The following is a 19,624-nucleotide window of genomic DNA, read 5'->3' on the forward strand; positions in this document are numbered from 1 at the left end:
CGGTTGAGCTAGTCGGCTGTTACAACTTAAGATTTTTTGGACACTAACTGATTTTTTTGAGTATTTTGTAGCTGATTTCTTTTTTTTTTTTTGGTTTTTTTGAAGAAACTGAAGTTTTGAAGATGAATAATGTCTGACAAACATGTTTGAGTTATATTACAAGGTTTTCAAAAATATAAGTTTTGTAAAAATCGGTTAAGAAACAAGAGAGATATAGCGGTTTTAAGCGATGAGTGTCAAATTGATACTCCAGGTCTAATTAGAGAGTTTTTTTTTCTGAGACTTCAGGGTGCGTCCATGAAAAAAAGGATGCAAAATTAAAGATTTGAAGAACTTTTTGGGGGTTTTCGAAGAAATTGTTTTATTTAGACGCACCCAAATAGAGTTACAAGCCAAGTTACTTCCAACAGTGTCATATTGACACTCAAAAGCAAATAAGGGCTAACGTGTTTTGGAAAAAAAATTTCAGTTTTTTAAAAAATGTTCCTTGAGAGTCAGTTGATTATGAACTTTTTGTCAATGCAGTTATAGTGGCCAAGATAAAAAAGTGAATCTTTTTTAAACTTTAAAATTCTGTACATTGATATTTTTGGCTTTTCTGACTCATGAAGTTGCCGACCGCTGGTCCAGGGTTGCCTTCGGTCTGTTATCGAAACTTTAAGCGGTTCTGGTCACCCTGAAGCTTGAAATTGATGTCCCTTCGCTCCAACAACAACGAAGTGGTAACAAATCACACCATCGTTGGTCAACAAAGATGACAGTAGGTACCAACTAGTATTTAGGTAGCAGCCTTCCTTTAAACCTCAAAGTGAGGGTACATCACTTTTGGTCACGCCACAGTCACATAAAGTATTTTGTGATGCCCCATTGTCCTACTGCTCTGCTCCAATCCATTCAAGTTGAGAGAGGGAGGGGGGGGGGGGGGGGGATCCATTACCATTTTACTACCCCGAGATAGTTAGAGCTGGTAGACACAAACAAAAACTAAGTGAGTGAGGACACTCTAGCAATGTGACGTGACTAAGACGAATATGTGATTGAAAAGTAGTTATTTGCAAACTTGCAATCGCCGCTCAACCCTTGACTAGCCATGCGTAAAACAGTCACTGGTGAGTTTTTTTTTTCAAAGGTAGACTCTCTAGTTTTAATTCTAGCTGTCTTCGACTACTTAGTGTCCCTTGTCTTTGGTTTGTAGGCAAAATAGTTGTAAAATGATCACCTGGCTAAGGTAGGATTTCGTGTGTTTGTTATTTCTCCCCTCACCCTCTCTGATCATCTTCAGTCCGGCAAACTGTCCATCATCACAGTCACAAAACAATGTTGTATTGGGGCGTGAGGCGTGTCTGACGACGACGAGGAGTATTTGCATTTCGAAAGTACAGTGATTATTGTATTTTTGCGATGACGCCGACAACTGGCTTGGCTAGACCAACCAGCAATGTCGTCTTTCGTGACCAACTACCTCACTCTCTTGGATGGATGCACTCGTGATGTGGATAAATGAATTTGAAAGAAGTAAAAAAAAACTGGAATCTACATGCAAAGCGTGTCTCGAGGGTGGATGAAAATTGGCGAAGGGAGTAGACAATACTCTCCTCTACTGAGTTTTGAGGCGCTCATGATAGATGGCATCCCTCTGATCAAATAACATCTCCCATCCAAATGAAGGAGGGGTGAACGTTGAGGGATAAATAAATTCAACACACGAAAAAAAGACGTTTTAATTTTCATCACTTGATTATGAAGGAACCGCCACGAGTTAGTTCTATCGTTGCCCGATGCCTATCTGAAAGTGATCACGATATCATCATAATCAACATCATCTGAGCGACGTCGTCTCAGTGTGATTGTTGGCGTCTTCTCCTCAGCCGTGTGTCGGATACATTGGTTGTTGTTGTTTGTTGAATCTTTAACCAAGCGATTTGATGCAAAATATTTGATTTTGATATCGTGATCTGTTATCAACTGCTGTAGATGGACTCTCAAAGTCACGCAAACCAGATGACGCTCTAGCTTTCGGGAATTTTCTACAGAGTAATAACAATTAACTTACTCGAGATAATCGAGGTTGTTTTCGGCACTGTTAGCAGAAATTTAAAAAAAAATACAACAAAACTGAGCGCATAAAAAGTTTATTTGCTTTTTTAGGGTAACAGACTTATTTTGGACCAGGGGACCTATTTTGGACCATCTTGTCTAGCTCTCTTATAAAGCAACTAATTATGAAAAAAAAATAGTGCGTTACATCAGGTGCCCTGGCTTCAAAGCCGTGCGAACGTGATGGGGTTTTTTGCAAGTAAAATTTCCACCGTAGTAATGGAAAACTATTTGATCTTAAAATGAACATATTTGAAAATAAGTGTTAACAAGCAAGTCAGAAATTTTTCTCGCCCCCGGCGGAATTTTGTCTGAGATCACCATTGACTTGAGACATTTCGATCTACGACACTATCTGACGTTCACGAATTGAAACTAACTTTGATTGTAAATATCAATTTGCAGTTCAATCAACATTTTGTATTGGAACATGAAACTTGATTTAGAAAACCCCTACCTCGTCTTAAGAATAAGTTTTTATTAAAAAAGTGTAACTAAATAAGAACAGAGTCCCCATTATCCTTACCCCACAGAATAGTACAGGTTACTCTACTTGTACATTCATTCCCTTGAAACAGTCCACTCAAAGGCATTTTTAGGCAATGAGTTGGAAATCGAGATCGAATTGTTATGTGCGAATAGTTCGCTGCAAACGGGCTGTGCCACGCTACATAGAATGTAAGCTTACATCATACATCATACAACTAAATAAGAACAGAGTTTGAAACGAACCATTTTTTTATTGAACAAATCGTTTATGTCATTATAAATGTCAGACTGATATAAAATATTCTTAAAAAACCAATTTGAGGCTAAATTTAATTTCGTGGCTTTTTGTTCATCTAAATGCTTAGCAAAAAAAGTTTTAATAATTTACACAGGGCCACAAAATTTACATTTTTCTGAGGTGCAATGAATTTAGAAGGTAATTTCAACTAATTTGGGTGCCTCGAATCCAAATATGCAATATTTCTACCAGCTTTTGTTATTAAAATGAATTGTGGAAATAAGTTAAAAATCATTTGACAAATTTCTGCACTTTTTTACAAGACTGAAATCTAAAACATATTATTAAAAAATAATTTTTTTATGAATTATAAACTTTCATCAAGACTTCAAGTATCTTCGAGTCCTGCGAAAAACGTTATAGAAGCCTTATGTTTTACTACTTTTCCTCATTTATCAAATTTCTAAGAAAAGTTTTAAACTAAAATAAATTAAAGCTATTTTTAAAGCATAAATCTTATTACTTGTTAGTAAGTTTCAACAAATATGTTAAATAAAATCAAGTTTTTTGCTGTAATGTGAAAAATACTTGAAATGATATTTTTCCATTTTTTTCAACAGTTGAATTTCACTTTTTAGACCATGGATAATTATCATCATAATATTATTCCTTAATGGAATGAAGTATGATAAACAGAATCAGGATCAGATTTTTTCATAAATGTAGGCTTGTTGGTTAATCAGTTATCAATATTTGATAACACTAAAAATTGATACATTTTAAAACTCTTTATCACCATAACTAAATGTTTTCGACCAAATTTGGCAAAAGTTAGAGCTCAAGAAAAATTCACTAAATCAATCATAAAAAATAAGCACCAAATTGCTGTCGCCTTGAGTTATTAATTTTATCCTGTAAATGGTAATGGTGAAACATACTTATTAAAAAAAACTCCTTCTGAAATGTTTTTAAAAACTAATCTTTTTCATTTCCATATTTTGTTTTTATTTTCATATAAATTTACCGAATTTTAAAGTACAGTTTTTTTTAATTTTCTTATTATTTGCCGAATTCGAATAGTCAAACTATTTAAATTTTTAGAAATATTTTAAACAAATTTGTCTTTATTTTTTAATTCTGAAATTTTGTGTTCTTGAAACATAAGGTCTTTACTCAATATTTTAAATTAAAAAACCATAGTTTCAACCTTTTGTTCTTTACGGGACCCAGTATTTCAACTGAAAGTGACAAAATACTCAAGGCTTGTAATTCAAAACTTTTTTTTTATACGAAATCATGTTTTTTGGATCGATCATGATTTATAAATTAATCTGAAAAAGTTTGAACTATTATTCAAAGAAGCAACTTTAAAACTAGATTTTTATACGCAGTGTTAACTTACTTTGTATTTTCTTTGTGCTTTCAATATTAACAACTAAACTTTGAACTCCTTATTTTTTAATTTTTTATTGGTTTTTGATCATTCACGGAATTACCCATTTCCCAACATTTCCTTGTCAGTATGATTGAACATGAAGTTATTATTTTGAGCCTCAAATATGAACTTATTAAGCCGTTTATTTTGATAACTGGAGGATTTTTTTTTATAAAAAGTTTTATCTCTGTCTACTTCAACTGGAACTTTTGAAAAATAATAAATATATGTTTTTATCGAATTAAATTATACCAACAACCATTGAATAAATTCTAAAAAGTTCAAAATGGATTTTTTTCAGTCATCGGAAATTTACATTTCATATCGCGATTAAATATTTTTTTGTTAAAATTAAAAAATTACCGCAGAACTTTTCAATAAACCCTCCAGTTTAAAACGAGGAAATAAATTTTCAGTTAAGATGAATAAAAATTAACAATTATTATCATTTTCCTAACAACTAATCATGGTAAGTTTTGTACAAGATTGGATTTTTATAAGATTTTTTTTTTAACTCTGTATATTTCAAACGTTTATTTTAAATTTTCTTAGAAATTATTTTGAAACAAATTTCTAGTTCAGAATTAAGAACATCATTTTGAAAACAATTATCAATGACTTACCGAAAATTTGAAACTTTCAATGTAATATGTTTCGAAAATATAGTTTTTTTTATCAGTCATTTTTTTCCCAATTTAAAAACAAAAACGAACACAAACAGGATCTCAATGAAACTTGATGTTTCCTCGAAGAGATTCCTTTTTTCTTAACCAAAAGCGTACATCTTTCGAGGATATGATGGCTAGCATCTTACAAATGTTAAAACCACCAACCCACAGAAAGTATACTATGTATGCCGTGACCGGGATTCGATCTCATGCCCGTTGGCTTAGAAGACTTGAAGGTTAACCTCCACGCCACGGGCAGCGGCAAATGATGATGATTTTTCAATATTTCCGCCAAAGAAAAAGTTGTATGATTAATTTTTTCAGCAGATTTTTTTAAAAATATTATTATTTTATCAAATCGGCCAACCACGTTAATTTCGTTGGTAATTGAATTAAAACTAAAAATAAAAATTGTCTAAAAAATCTATGTTCTTGACAAAACCCATATTTACAATTTTTACTTGATCCAGAAAATCGGTGAAAATTTTCTTTGATATTAACTATCATTTTAACAACGTCAAGGTCATTTTTTAAACTAGCATTTGAAATCGTATCCAAGCATCAAAAAAATGTAATTTAGAGCATCTTCTCAAAAATGTTGAAAAAATTAAAAAAAATAATGTAAACTCTATCCATAATTTTAAGATAAAATTTGCTTGGAAATCTGTGAAATTATTGTTATTCCAAGGGTTTCAGCAAAATGTTAATCAAATGATGTTTGAAAGGACGAATGTTTGCAAAGAGGTTCAAGTTGATTGAAAAAAAAACCAATGTTGAAACGATGTTAAATTTCTTTTTTAAGATGTGAAATAAATAACATTGATCTTTAAAAAAAATGGCTTAAAATTTGTAGCTATTCCGATTTAACTTTTTTACCTAGTGAATCTTTTTGTTGTTATCTATAGAGTTCTGCTAATAATTGACAAGTGTAATTTTATATAAATGAGTGTGGCCAGCCGAGAAGATTTTGAATCAAAACTGGCCCATTGCACAGTGGTTTAAAACTCGAAGAACGTGATCATGGGGTTTTCGAAGGCTTAAATGTCAAAATAGCTTATGGAATGTTTTACAATGTTCCATAACCTTTGAATGCGCATATTATATTGTAAATTTTTTCCTGATCCATTCACCTTTAAGTGAGATAATTTTTCCATTTTTTGTATTTATCGTTATCACTATGACGTCTTCAAAAAAGTTGTAGATCATCAAATTTTAAGAAACTTTGTCAGAGACGTCAAAGCTCTCTCAAAACAACATGTTTAAAACTCATTTTTTTTCAAAAACTAACCTCAATAAACGAATAATTCGTATAACTTTTTTCGAAGCGAATTTTGAGACAAACTTTGGATCAAAGAGTTGTGGAAATTGTAAAACTACACAACTTCATTGAAGATGTCAAGTCACTATTTTGTAATTTAATGGTACTTTTTGGGTGTTTTCATTGCTGAAAATCTCCAAAATTTGCAAAAGTACCAAAACTAAAATAAATACATTAGAAAGGGTAATCTTTCAACTATTGTGGACATAAAGTTTCATTTGTATGTATGAGCTCTTACTGAACTTAACTTAACTGAAAGATGGTAGATTGTCAAATTTCAGTATCTTTTCACACACTTTCATAAGTTCCCGATTCAACAGGAGTTGTTGAATTGGCTATACTAAAACTATAAAACTGGTATCTTTCAGTTGGAAACATGAAACTATATGTTCAAAAAAGTTGAAAGATTGTCCTTTCTAATGTGTATATTTTTATTTTGGTAGGTTTGCAACTTTTGGAGATATTGAGCGATAAAAACATTCAAAAAGTACCATTAAATTACAAAATAGTGACTTGACATCTTCAATAAAGTTGTGTAGTTTTACAACGTCTCGGTGGTCGAGTGGTTAGCGTGGTAAGACGGTAATCGCTGGTTCACTGATGGCATGGGTTCGATTCCCATCTCGGTACTGGGTGTTAAATGTTAATCTTAAGTTGTCCATGTCATTTATTCAGTCTGTAAAGCCCAAATCGGCTAAGACGGTGTATGTCTTTTAAATAACAATATTTTTCTTTGAACTCAAACATACCGTTTGAAGCGTTCAAAATGCTCCTAATTAAACGTTACTTTCAATGTTAAAATCAGTCTCTCCTTGTTCATCTGTTTTAATTCTCGAAGCACCGCATCACACCCCATGTCAAATTATTTAAATTTCTAGTCCAAATCACCAACGGTAATGCGTCATGGCAGACTGCCGAAAGTGGTCCTTTAAAAACGTCAACAACGGTGTAACCCTTGACAACAAACTCACATACACATACATAGTCACAGAAAATCACATCCAGCTCGTATTGTTTGAACCCCGATTTTCCAAAAGGGGTTGAATTATGCCATTTTTGAATGCATAAATTAGCCGTTTCCTCTGGGTTCTTGAACGAACCAGAAAAAAAAACTGAAGGGATGTCATTTTTAATAACGAGTTCCGGACCAGTTTAATTGAGGGGGATTTCCGTCCTTCGTTTAATTATGTTTGATTTGTGTTTGACTGAAACCGGTGAAGCTGGGATTTTATTTTTAATAAATCGAACCTCGTCGGTTTGGAAAATGTTTGAGCCGAATATTGACACAAAGCGATGGAATCGCTAAATTGCAGAAGCTCGAAACTATTGAACTGGTGGAGGAATGAAGGAGCAACATTCTTCAAGAAGATGTTGAACAAATAACCCAAAAATCGTAGTAATCCGGTTGAACTTCCTTTTCTTTGTATCTCAACAGCCGTGGAAATGCAATGGTAGAACATAATTGAGTCAACGGCTGCTTTGATGCCACATTTCATGTCATTGATCCAGTTTTTTTCGCTTTGTGTAAGATTAATTCAGGCAGCTTGTTCAAATTCTCATGAAGCAATAGAGGCTTCCTTTGAAATTGAGCCCACTATTTGTGGAAATTGAACCAGAATCCATTACCTGTCCCCGAGAAAGGCCGCAAGGATGAATAGCCAAAATTTAAGGAATAACTCGAGAGAACTCCGCCTTGTCGTGCCTTCTTTATGATCTTTGTCTCCTTATTGCTTTCGCTTACTTACATCCACTTTCATTCAGCAGAAACCGTAGGCAGGATGTGATCTCGTGATGTGATCCAACTGTCACTTGGCACGCAATTCCTTCATCCCTCGACGCATCGGGACCCTCAAACTTTCCCAACAACCGACAGAAGCTGTTTAGATTGAGAGACGAAAAAAAATGAAAGGACCATGATGCATCAGTTCATGCGTAACGCAACATCTTCCTCTTTTCGGCAGTCCAGCTGAAGGTAGGAAAAATTTACCCAGGAGAGAGATTAGGCCTCGTCGTGATGCAGGGGCCAGGGATGATGCTACTGAAATCCGAGATTTAGCCTGCAAAAAAAAAAATATAGAAATCATTGAAACCTTCCAAATAGCGCATCTTTTGTCGTTGCTGAGTCAGCCATCTTTTTCCACCCCTCTCAAAATATCTATATTAGACAACAGACAACAGGCACGGCTGTCATTGTCACAAAGCGGCACTGCTAACAACTGCTCCGGCACTGCAACTAACGGGTGCTCCGATTCCCAGATTAAATCCGTCATTGAGGCCTACAATGAGGAGGACGATGTTGATCTGCTCCGTAGGGAAGATACAGAAGTGCCACTCGAGTTTCGATCCTTTCGAGGAAAAAGATTTGTCTCTAAGGTCCAGCCTAGGGGAAGCCATATTGGCGTTATGCAAAATGGCTGCTTTTCTGATTGACAGATGCGTGAATGGATTTGTCGCAGCAGGCTAGGAGCTATAAGGGATGAATTTTTTTCATTTTTTGGCAATATTTGACTAGATTGAAATTATAGATTTTTTAATTAAATCTATCAATTTTACACAAATTTCTTATGTTTCTAGTTTTTCATTTTAATAAAACTTCAAAATAAACGTTACAAAAAATGGGAAACTACGATACAAAAAAACCCGATATAATACACTTGACAGCAGCATGTAGCATTTCTTACATTTTGTTAATTATATGTAGATACACATGATACAAAATCCAAACAAGCTAAGCTAAGCTATATGTAGATACACATGATACAAAATCATGGACAAATGATAATTTTCTCAATTCTGAATCCTCGAAATATGATTAAAGAATTTCTTACGAAGTAAATCCGAACGGATTTAAAAAAAAAATTCAAAATTGTATATAGAATAAAAGTATGTAGGGTGATTTGCCAATCGTTGCACAGCTAAGCACTTGATTTTGGTGTTTATGCTGTATTTTAGTGATTTTAACCAAATTCACTCGATTTTTTTTTGTCGATGCACTCATACAGGATTGGTCAACAAGACCCAAAAGTTTAAGTGTTTCAAAAAAGTGACATAAAAATTTAAAAAATCATTTAAAACAGCTTGTCTGTGCCCAATAGTTGCACAGGCAAATTTTGTGTCGTGCATAATGTTGTCCGATTTTTTCCAATGGTTGCACATTTAAAAAATCAGTCACAATGAGGTCGAATAGGCTGATATTTGTTACGGAAGCTTATTATGAAATCTTCTAGTTCAAATGCAATCTAATTTTAAGACGGCCCCTTATGAGGAGGGGGGGGGGGGTCTTCCATATAAACCGTCCAATGCACTTTCCAATTCCAATTCGGCCTAAAAAAAAACACAAAGCCGCCGGTTTGAGTGTCTGGAATAGCATTTATCACACGTAAAGTTTTCTCAGAAAATCAAATCCACCTCAATTTACCCGAAGCCATTTAAGTGGAGTGTTATTTAACCTAATTTGCCCAGTGTTGAGCCTTTTTCTTTATATGTCCTACCAACATAAATCTTTATGTCTTCAAAATCCCATAGAATGAACTGAACGGTATTAAATGCTTGATTTTTAAGTGGCTATTAACAGGTGAAAAACTTAGAGAGCGTGATCTGTTTTGCCCCCTTTTACCCCTATGAAGAAGATCCGATTTTACAAAACAAATGTTTTAGGACTCACTTGGAAGTCGATCGATTTTTAAAATAATGAATCTCAATTTAAAATTTGAAAATGGACACAACCACTTTCAAAGTTTCAAATCGTTTGACTGATTTATGCTCATGCTATACAATTTTGTATAAGAATTTTTTTTTCGAAAAGTTAATTGATTTAAATATCTTTTTCATATAAGTGGGTTTATTTGTAATTAATGTAACCTCTGTAGCATTTCATCAATCTTCAGGAAACAATCACATCACATAGAAATGCTTCCCGAGAGTTTTCCGGCTGAAAAACTGTTTAGATCAAATTTAGTTTCACAAAGCTATGACTGTTTATTTTTCTGGATGATAAGGGCCAAATAAAGCTTCACTTAGATGTCTCCAGTGACGGCAACTCGACGGCAGATTCGAATTCCTGAGAAAATTGCACGTTAGAGAAGTAATATTTCGGGTCTTCCAACCTTCGACTTCTAGTTTCTGAGATTAACGGTCGTAGTTTTCCTTCTGTACAATATTCTGACAATATTAATAACAATATCAAAGGGATCGCTGTTAACATGGAATAAAATTTTTTTAGATTTGTCGTCACGAAATTAGAGAAACAGATTTTAGATTCTTTGCATAAAATGTTGAGTAAATGGTCGGGATAAAGGATTTCAAAATAAATCTGATAAAAAAGTAGTCTCTCAAAGCCAATGCAGTTGAGTTGACTTTGACATTTTTCACACAATGCAAATTGCCCGACTTTCATATAAAGAACTAATATTAATTATAAAAATAAAAGTAAATAAAAAAATAAATTTTAAAAACATAAGTTTTTCAACGAGTTTAATAATTTCAAACTTCATTTTTAAGATTTGACGGTAGAAAAAATTAACTTATGGATATATAAAGTGTCTTTGAATTATTGAATGAATTATTAAAATCAACATTGAGTGCAAAAAATGTGAAAATTCTGAGTGTAAAATAATTAATTAAAGCACAGAATTTACTAAAATTACTAGTTAAACGTAAATATCCACTTATTCAGAAAATAAAACATGTCATATCAATAGAAAACTCGAGTTGTTTTAGTTGCATGTAGTCAATGAACGTGTTCAATGTTGTATGACAATTTGTATGCAAGAAGAACTTTTCGCATATACAAGAAATTCAAATAAGTTAGAAATGAATTTTGTTTTAAATTATTGATTTTGCCCATTCCTAAGAATAATTGTTTGCCAGCATGAGAAGAAGCAAAGTATTTCATGAAAAAAGTTATAACAATTTTAAATAAAAATTCGGTATCCATTGAAAAGAATAGTAAAATTGCAGGTTTTGCTTTCTGAAGCTTTCAATAATGTCATGACATGTTTTTGCGAAAGTTTTGAATCATCACACTAATTGGCTATGCAAAGCAGTATAATGCGATTCTTATTTCCATCTGGTTAACCAGCTTTCAAATTAGCTGTCAATACACTAAAATTAAAAAATATTTACCTTTTTTGAATTTTTTGTATGACAACGACTATCAGGAGTACAAGTTAGGTTTAGTTTTTGTTCACATGCAATGTATTGCAAGAACCAAGAAATATTTTAAAAATACAAAATTATGTTTTTGAACTTTCAGTACATCTCAAATGGTTTTTGAATGAAAATTTGGATTTTTCCGTACAAGCCTCCTTACTAATTCAAAACACGTTATAATTCAGGACTTAATCAATCGCTTTCAAAACTTTTATTGCAATTTTTGTTGTAAAAACAATCGAACAAATTTATTGGAGGTATACGAATTTATAGATTTGAAATTTCCAAACAAATTTTGCAGCGGAATTATGTACAACAATGGGGCAGGAGGAGATTCAGCGGACCAATTGTTGCACGATCCAACATATTTTCCGGTTAAGTATGGATCATAATTTTTTTTCAAAATCATGGTGCTAAAATTGTCCAACAAACGTTTCGTATAGAAAACTGATACGAAAAATGTTTTGTTCTGACGTAAAACCTTATTTGCCATAGAAGGAATGTTAAGGTTTTTGTTAACAATTAGCACGAAAATCGAGCGAAAAAAACAAGAAAAATTAAAACTGTCCTTAGATGCACACTTACCAGCAGAGAATATCACAAAAGCCTCATTTCATCAGAAAACATTCCGAATTACATGATTCAGTGTTATTTTTGAGGAAAAGTTGAAAAACAGCTAAAATATTGACAATGTAAGTCATGCTGTGCAACAATGGGTTAGGGGACAACGATTGGCAAATCACCCTAGAAATTATCATTATTTTTATATAAATAACTTCATTTGCATTTATTTGGAGATTTTCAAATTACTAAATTCAGGAATATCCTGTAGATTTGTTGGAGTTACAGCATATGGTAACTTAAAATAAAAAAAATAGGACTACAACTAAAAAAAGATGCTCAAACATTTGCTTCGAAAAAAAAAGAAAAAGAAAAAGAAAACAAGTACATACATTGTAAAATACGATGTGGTAACAAAAAGTTCAATGATCGGTCGAATTAACAGTTGATTATAAAGGTTTTCATAATTTACACGATAATGAAAATTTTGTCAATAATTTCAAATAAGTCGTTTTGAAATCTTTGTCAAATAAGTTAATTAAAACTTGAAGTTTTTGTCAATTTGGTTATTTTTGACAATTTTGTCAATTTTATATTTTAATCTCAATTATTTCACTCTTGCGAATTGCATGACTTCTTAATAGAAAATGAAAGATTTGAGAAAATTTAAAAAAAAATAACAAAAATTGATAAAAATGACAAAAATGACAAAAATGACAAAAATGACAAAAATGACAAAAATGACAAAAATGACAAAAATGACAAAAATGACAAAAATGACAAAAATGACAAAAATGACAAAAATGACAAAAATGACAAAAATGACAAAAATGACAAAAATGACAAAAATGACAAAAATGACAAAAATGACAAAAATGACAAAAATGACAAAAATGACAAAAATTACAAAAATGACAAAAATGACAAAAATGACAAAAATGACAAAAATTACAAAAATGACAAAAATGACAAAAATGACAAAAATGACAAAAATGACAAAAATGACAAAAATGACAAAAATGACAAAAATGACAAAAATGACAAAAATGACAAAAATGACAAAAATGACAAAAATTACAAAAATGACAAAAATGACAAAAATGACAAAAATGACAAAAATGACAAAAATGACAAAAATGACAAAAATGACAAAAATGACAAAAATGACAAAAATGACAAAAATGGCAAAAATGACAAAAATGACAAAAATGACAAAAATGACAAAAATGACAAAAATGACAAAAATGACAAAAATGACAAAAATGACAAAAATGACAAAAATGACAAAAATGACAAAAATGACAAAAATGACAAAAATGACAAAAATGACAAAAATGACAAAAATGACAAAAATGACAAAAATGACAAAAATGACAAAAATGACAAAAATGACAAAAATGACAAAAATGACAAAAATGACAAAAATGACAAAAATGACAAAAATGACAAAAATTACAAAAATGACAAAAATGACAAAAATGACAAAAATGACAAAAATGACAAAAATGACAAAAATGACAAAAATGACAAAAATGACAAAAATGACAAAAATGACAAAAATGACAAAAATGACAAAAATGACAAAAATGACAAAAATTACAAAAATGACAAAAATGACAAAAATGACAACAATGACAAAAATGACAAAAATGACAAAAATGATAAAAATGACAAAAATGACAAAAATGACAAAAACAACAAAAATGACAAAAATGACAAAAATGACAAAAATGACAAAAATGACAAAAATGACAAAAATGACAAAAATTACAAAAATTACAAAAATGACAAAAATGACAAAAATGACAAAAATGACAAAAATGACAAATATGACAAAAATGACAAAAATGACAAAAATGACAAAAATGACAAAAATGACAAAAATGACAAAAATGACAAAAATGACAAAAATGATAAAAATGACAAAAATGACAAAAATGACAAAAACAACAAAAATGACAAAAATGACAAAAATGACAAAAATGACAAAAATGACAAAAATGACAAAAATGACAAAAATGACAAAAATGACAAAAATGACAAAAATGACAAAAATGACAAAAATGACAAAAATGACAAAAATGACAAAAATGACAAAAATGACAAAAATGACAAAAATGACAAAAATGACAAAAATGACAAAAATGACAAAAATGACAAAAATGACAAAAATGACAAAAATGATAAAAATGACAAAAACATCAAAAATGACAAAAATGACAAAAATGATAAAAATGACAAAAACATCAAAAATGACAAAAATGACAAAAATGACAAAAATGACAAAAATGACAAAAATGACAAAAATGACAAAAATGACAAAAATGACAAAAATGACAAAAATGACAAAAATGACAAAAATGACAAAAATGACAAAAATGACAAAAATGACAAAAATGACAAAAATGACAAAAATGACAAAAATGACAAAAATGACAAAAATGACAAAAATGACAAAAATGACAAAAATGACAAAAATGACAAAAATGACAAAAATGACAAAAATGACAAAAATGACAAAAATGACAAAAATGACAAAAATTACAAAAATTACAAAAATGACAAAAATGACAAAAATGACAAAAATGACAAAAATGACAAAAATGACAAAAATGACAAAAATGACAAAAATGACAAAAATGACAAAAATGACAAAAATGACAAAAATGACAAAAATGACAAAAATGACAAAAATGACAAAAATGACAAAAATGACAAAAATGACAAAAATGACAAAAATGACAAAAATGACAAAAATGACAAAAATGACAAAAATGACAAAAATGACAAAAATGACAAAAATGACAAAAATGACAAAAATGACAAAAATGACAAAAATGACAAAAATGACAAAAATGACAAAAATGACAAAAATGACAAAAATGACAAAAATGACAAAAATGACAAAAATGACAAAAATGACAAAAATGACAAAAATGACAAAAATGACAAAAATGACAAAAATGACAAAAATGACAAAAATGACAAAAATGACAAAAATGACAAAAATGACAAAAATGACAAAAATGACAAAAATGACAAAAATGACAAAAATGACAAAAATGACAAAAATGACAAAAATGACAAAAATGACAAAAATGACAAAAATGACAAAAATGACAAAAATGACAAAAATGACAAAAATGACAAAAATGACAAAAATGACAAAAATGACAAAAATGACAAAAATGACAAAAATGACAAAAATTACAAAAATTACAAAAATTACAAAAATTACAAAAATTACAAAAATTACAAAAATTACAAAAATTACAAAAATTACAAAAATTACAAAAGTTACAAAAATGACAAAAATTACAAAAATTACGAAAATTATAAAAACGACAAAAATTAATAATAACAAAAATTACAAAAATTACTAAAATTACAAAAATAACAAAAATTACAAAAATTACATAAATTACAAAAATTAAAAATATTACAAAAATTACAAAAATTACAAAATTTACAAAAATTACAAAAATTACAAAAATTACAAAAATTACAAAAATTACAAAAATTACAAAAATTACAAAAATTACAAAAATGACAAAAATGACAAAAATGACAAAAATTTCAAAAATTACAAAAATTACAAAAATTAAAAAATTACAAAAATTACAAAAATTAAAAAAATTACAAAAATTACAAAAATTACAAAAATTACAAAAATTACAAAAATTACAAAAATTACAAAAATTACAAAAATTACAAAAATTACAAAAATTACAAAAATTACAAAAATTAAATATTACAAAAATTACAAAAATTACAAAATTTACAAAAATTACAAAAATTACAAAAATGACAAAAATTACAAAAATGACAAAAATGACAAAAATTAAAAAAATTACAAAAATTACAAAAATTACCAAGATAACAAAAATAACAAAAATTACAAAAATCACAGAAAATACAAAAATTACAAAAACGACAAAAATCAAAAATTACAAAAATTACAAAAATTTTAAAATTACAAAAATTACAAAAATTACAAAAATAACAAAAATTACAAAAATTATGAAAATTACAAAAATTCCAAAAATTACAAAAATTACAAAAATTTCAAAAATTTCAAAAATTTCAAATATTACAAAAATTACAAAAATGACAAAAATAACAAAAATTACAAAAATTACAAAAATTACAAAAATTACAAAAATTACAAAAATATCAAAATTTACAACAATTACAAAAATGACAAAAATGACAGAAATTACCAAAATTACAAAATTTACAAAAAATACAAAAATTACAAAAATTACAAAAATTACAAAAATTACAAAAATTACAAAAATTACAAAAATTACAAAAATTACAAAAATGTCAAAAATGACAAAAATGACAAAAATTACGATAATTTCGAGAATGACAAAAACTACAAAAATTACATTAGTTACAGAAATGACAAAATTACTGAAAGTGCTCTTATTTTCGATATGAAAGTTGAAAATAAGTTAAAAATTCTTTTAATCAATTTTGGTAAATCTATAGAACATTACCAATATATTAAAAATAATGGTTTAATATTAGTGATCAATGAATCAATGATCAATGTTTTGTCTTTTTTATTTCAATACTGCAAAAACAGGGGTTTTTGACGAAATATTAATATACAAATCCTAATCCTCGATATTTTTCTACGCATGAGTAAAAACATTTTGCAGGCTTCAGCAAAGTTGTTGCATGAGTCAAAAGATTCATTATCAAATACTGAAAGACTTTTTTGAACGATGTCAGATATAGATATTGTTACTTCATAAAAATATATATATTTTTCTGCCTTATACAACTGATTTCATTAAATAGTTCAAGTGAATATCATTTGAACTATTTAATGAAATCAGATGTATAATAACATATGTATATAACACGTAAATTAATACGTGAAATATTGATCATTGATTAATAATGATTTTTCATAATGTTTTATTCATTTAAAAATGATATTTTTCTTAAATTATAAACAAATGTTTTGATAGAATTTCTTTGTTAGGATTATGTAAGAAGTATGCATATCAACATATTAACAATGATTAAATTAAACTTCTTTTCAGCAAATATTTTCGGTGATTGTTTTATTGAATATTTATTGTATTATATATTATTTCATATTTATTATATTTCATTTCATATTATATTAAATTGTATCATATTTGGCTGGAATAAATATCAATTTCTTTTTTTTTGTCTTTACCTCCCCCTTCGAAATTAATTTAAAAAAAAAACCCGAAAGGGAAAATAAATAAAAGTTAAAGTATTTATGTAAATTTCAAAAAAAAAATCAAATATCCGAAAAAGTACAAGTCCAAAAAACTTAATTCTGAAAGATAAGAGTTATTGCACCTTTTGTATTATTGATTTTATTAAATTTTTGTAAAAAAATCTACTTGATTTCCAGGTTTTGTGCAATGATGTAGTATGTTATTTTGCTGCATACAACATTTCGTGCAATTTATTTAATTTTCGAATTTTTTTTTACTGACCCCCCCCCCCACCCCCCCGCGATGTTCCAACTCAGAGTGACATAAGGAGGATTTGAAATTTGTTCCAGTTTTATTTTATATGATATTTGATTGTATTATATTATTTTACTATATTATATTTTATTGTATTATATAACATCATATTTTATTATAACAATATTATTTATGTTGTCATTATTACATATTTATCTAAGCAACACGGGCAGGGGCATCTGAGTATCCTCGTTTTACAAAAAGAGCGGGTTACCGTGTATGCTAGTACCGCATTGAATACTAGACGTTCCTCAATTTATGTCAAGGGAATTTGGCATGGTTGAGAAAAATAAAGTATTTGATTACTTTTTGTAAAATAAGGACGCACTCTTTTTTCGGAAGCCTTGGCGGCGGGATTATAATTTGCATGCTATCGTGGTTAGTCAACAATATGGTTATAGCTTCTCGAGACTTTCCCCCTTTTTACCCTGGTTACCGTTAGTGCCTCTGCTTACGATTCCATTCCTTTAGAAGTCTCATTGAGTGGTTATGATTGTGTTGTGTGGTAGCCAAGATGGACGTGTGGGTAATTTTTTTTGCCACAACCGCGGCGCTGCCGTAAACCCAAGGTGGATACAATACATACATACATACATACATGTCAGATATAGATATTGTTTTATTTTTCTAAGCGTTGTAATTCTGAAACAAGACTTTTTAAGCAAGATATACAGTAAACTTGAATGAATGAAGGTGAACAGAAAGATTATCCTGATGTATGTATTCATGTAGGTTTCAGTTAGTAAAAATTTAAAATGAATGATTTGAATTCAGGAACCTAAAATTCTCCAAAATCAATTATTTAAACATAGAAACACCAAAAATGATCTTCTCTTGTGTAATCTTAATTCGAAATTCAAGTATTGTATTTATTACCGATAGAAAATTTATATCAAGGTAAGGGTTTAATTTTTCAATACAAAAACCTAAATTCTAGGTTAGTGAATCGGATTCAAATTTCTCAATGATAATTGTAGGTATAATAAACATTCAGTTGTTTTCATTCGTAATTTCAATTCCAGTTTCGCACTTTGATATACATTTTGGAATTTTATAAATTGTCACAAAAACCATAAGCAGGAACGGATCCACAGAAGAAACAAAACTAATGTTGAATTTTCAGTACAAAAAAATCAACTTATCCATACAAACCTAAAAGTTCAGATTAACTCATGTAAAAGTTACTTAAAAATTCTTCAAAAATTCATGGACGAGTTTTGGACCAAAACGAAGCTTTATAGACCCCTTGGTTTGAGAAATTCAAAAATGACCCCAAATCGACTCAGTCTAAGATTCCATATCGAACATACTCTTTTTCTTACGTGCAATATTCCCAGAATAACATCCCGAAATCTTTTCTCATGCTTCCCGAGTCGCATACTGCCGCTTTTGGGGAGACTGTTGTCTGCTTTTGTCATTCCACGAACAAACGTTTTCATTTGTCGGTTGAGGTTAGGTTCATCCTACTTCCCATTCGGACGATCCGTTTTGTGGATCTGTCCCTCTAGAATTTTAATTGAAATTCCACTCCAAATCAACTGCTTCGTCGCCTGTGCCCCGAAGGCAATTTGTTTGGCCAGCGACTTGGCAACATCGGCTCGGTCAAACCCACGAAAATGGAGACACATCCCTGCCATCGTCTCGTCGTCATCATCAACCGTTTTTTGGGGGTCAACGTGAAGAGGTTTTTCTCGCCTTTATTTTTTCCCATCCAGCCGGACCCAACCAGTCCAGACCAGACGACTGCAAATCATCTTTCGGCGAGGATCCTTCATCCCGTGAGCACTATGGATGGTGCCGTGCAACACGAACCCATGAAGAAAAAACTGGACCCAACGAGAAAATTGGAAACAAAAAATAGCGGACCCAAAATCTTGACAAGTTCCATTCCGAAATTGCCTTTTGGCGCACACATAAAATCAGTCGAACGCATTAGGGAACCCCTGCCCTTTCTTGGACCCCCGAACCTGGACGGTTAATGGAGTAAGACCTCTAAACTATATCCAGCAAAAAAAAAAAATTAGTCCTGCGCTTAGACAGAAGATTTGGCCGTTTAGGAGGAACGACAAGAGGACGACAAATGGCTATTGATTTCGGGGTTTGCTGAGGTTAAGTGGTTTTCAGAAATTATTTTGGGTGTCGCCGACA

This window comes from Uranotaenia lowii, chromosome 3 (genome assembly GCF_029784155.1).
Source record: "Uranotaenia lowii strain MFRU-FL chromosome 3, ASM2978415v1, whole genome shotgun sequence".
Classification (NCBI taxonomy): domain Eukaryota; kingdom Metazoa; phylum Arthropoda; class Insecta; order Diptera; family Culicidae; genus Uranotaenia; species Uranotaenia lowii.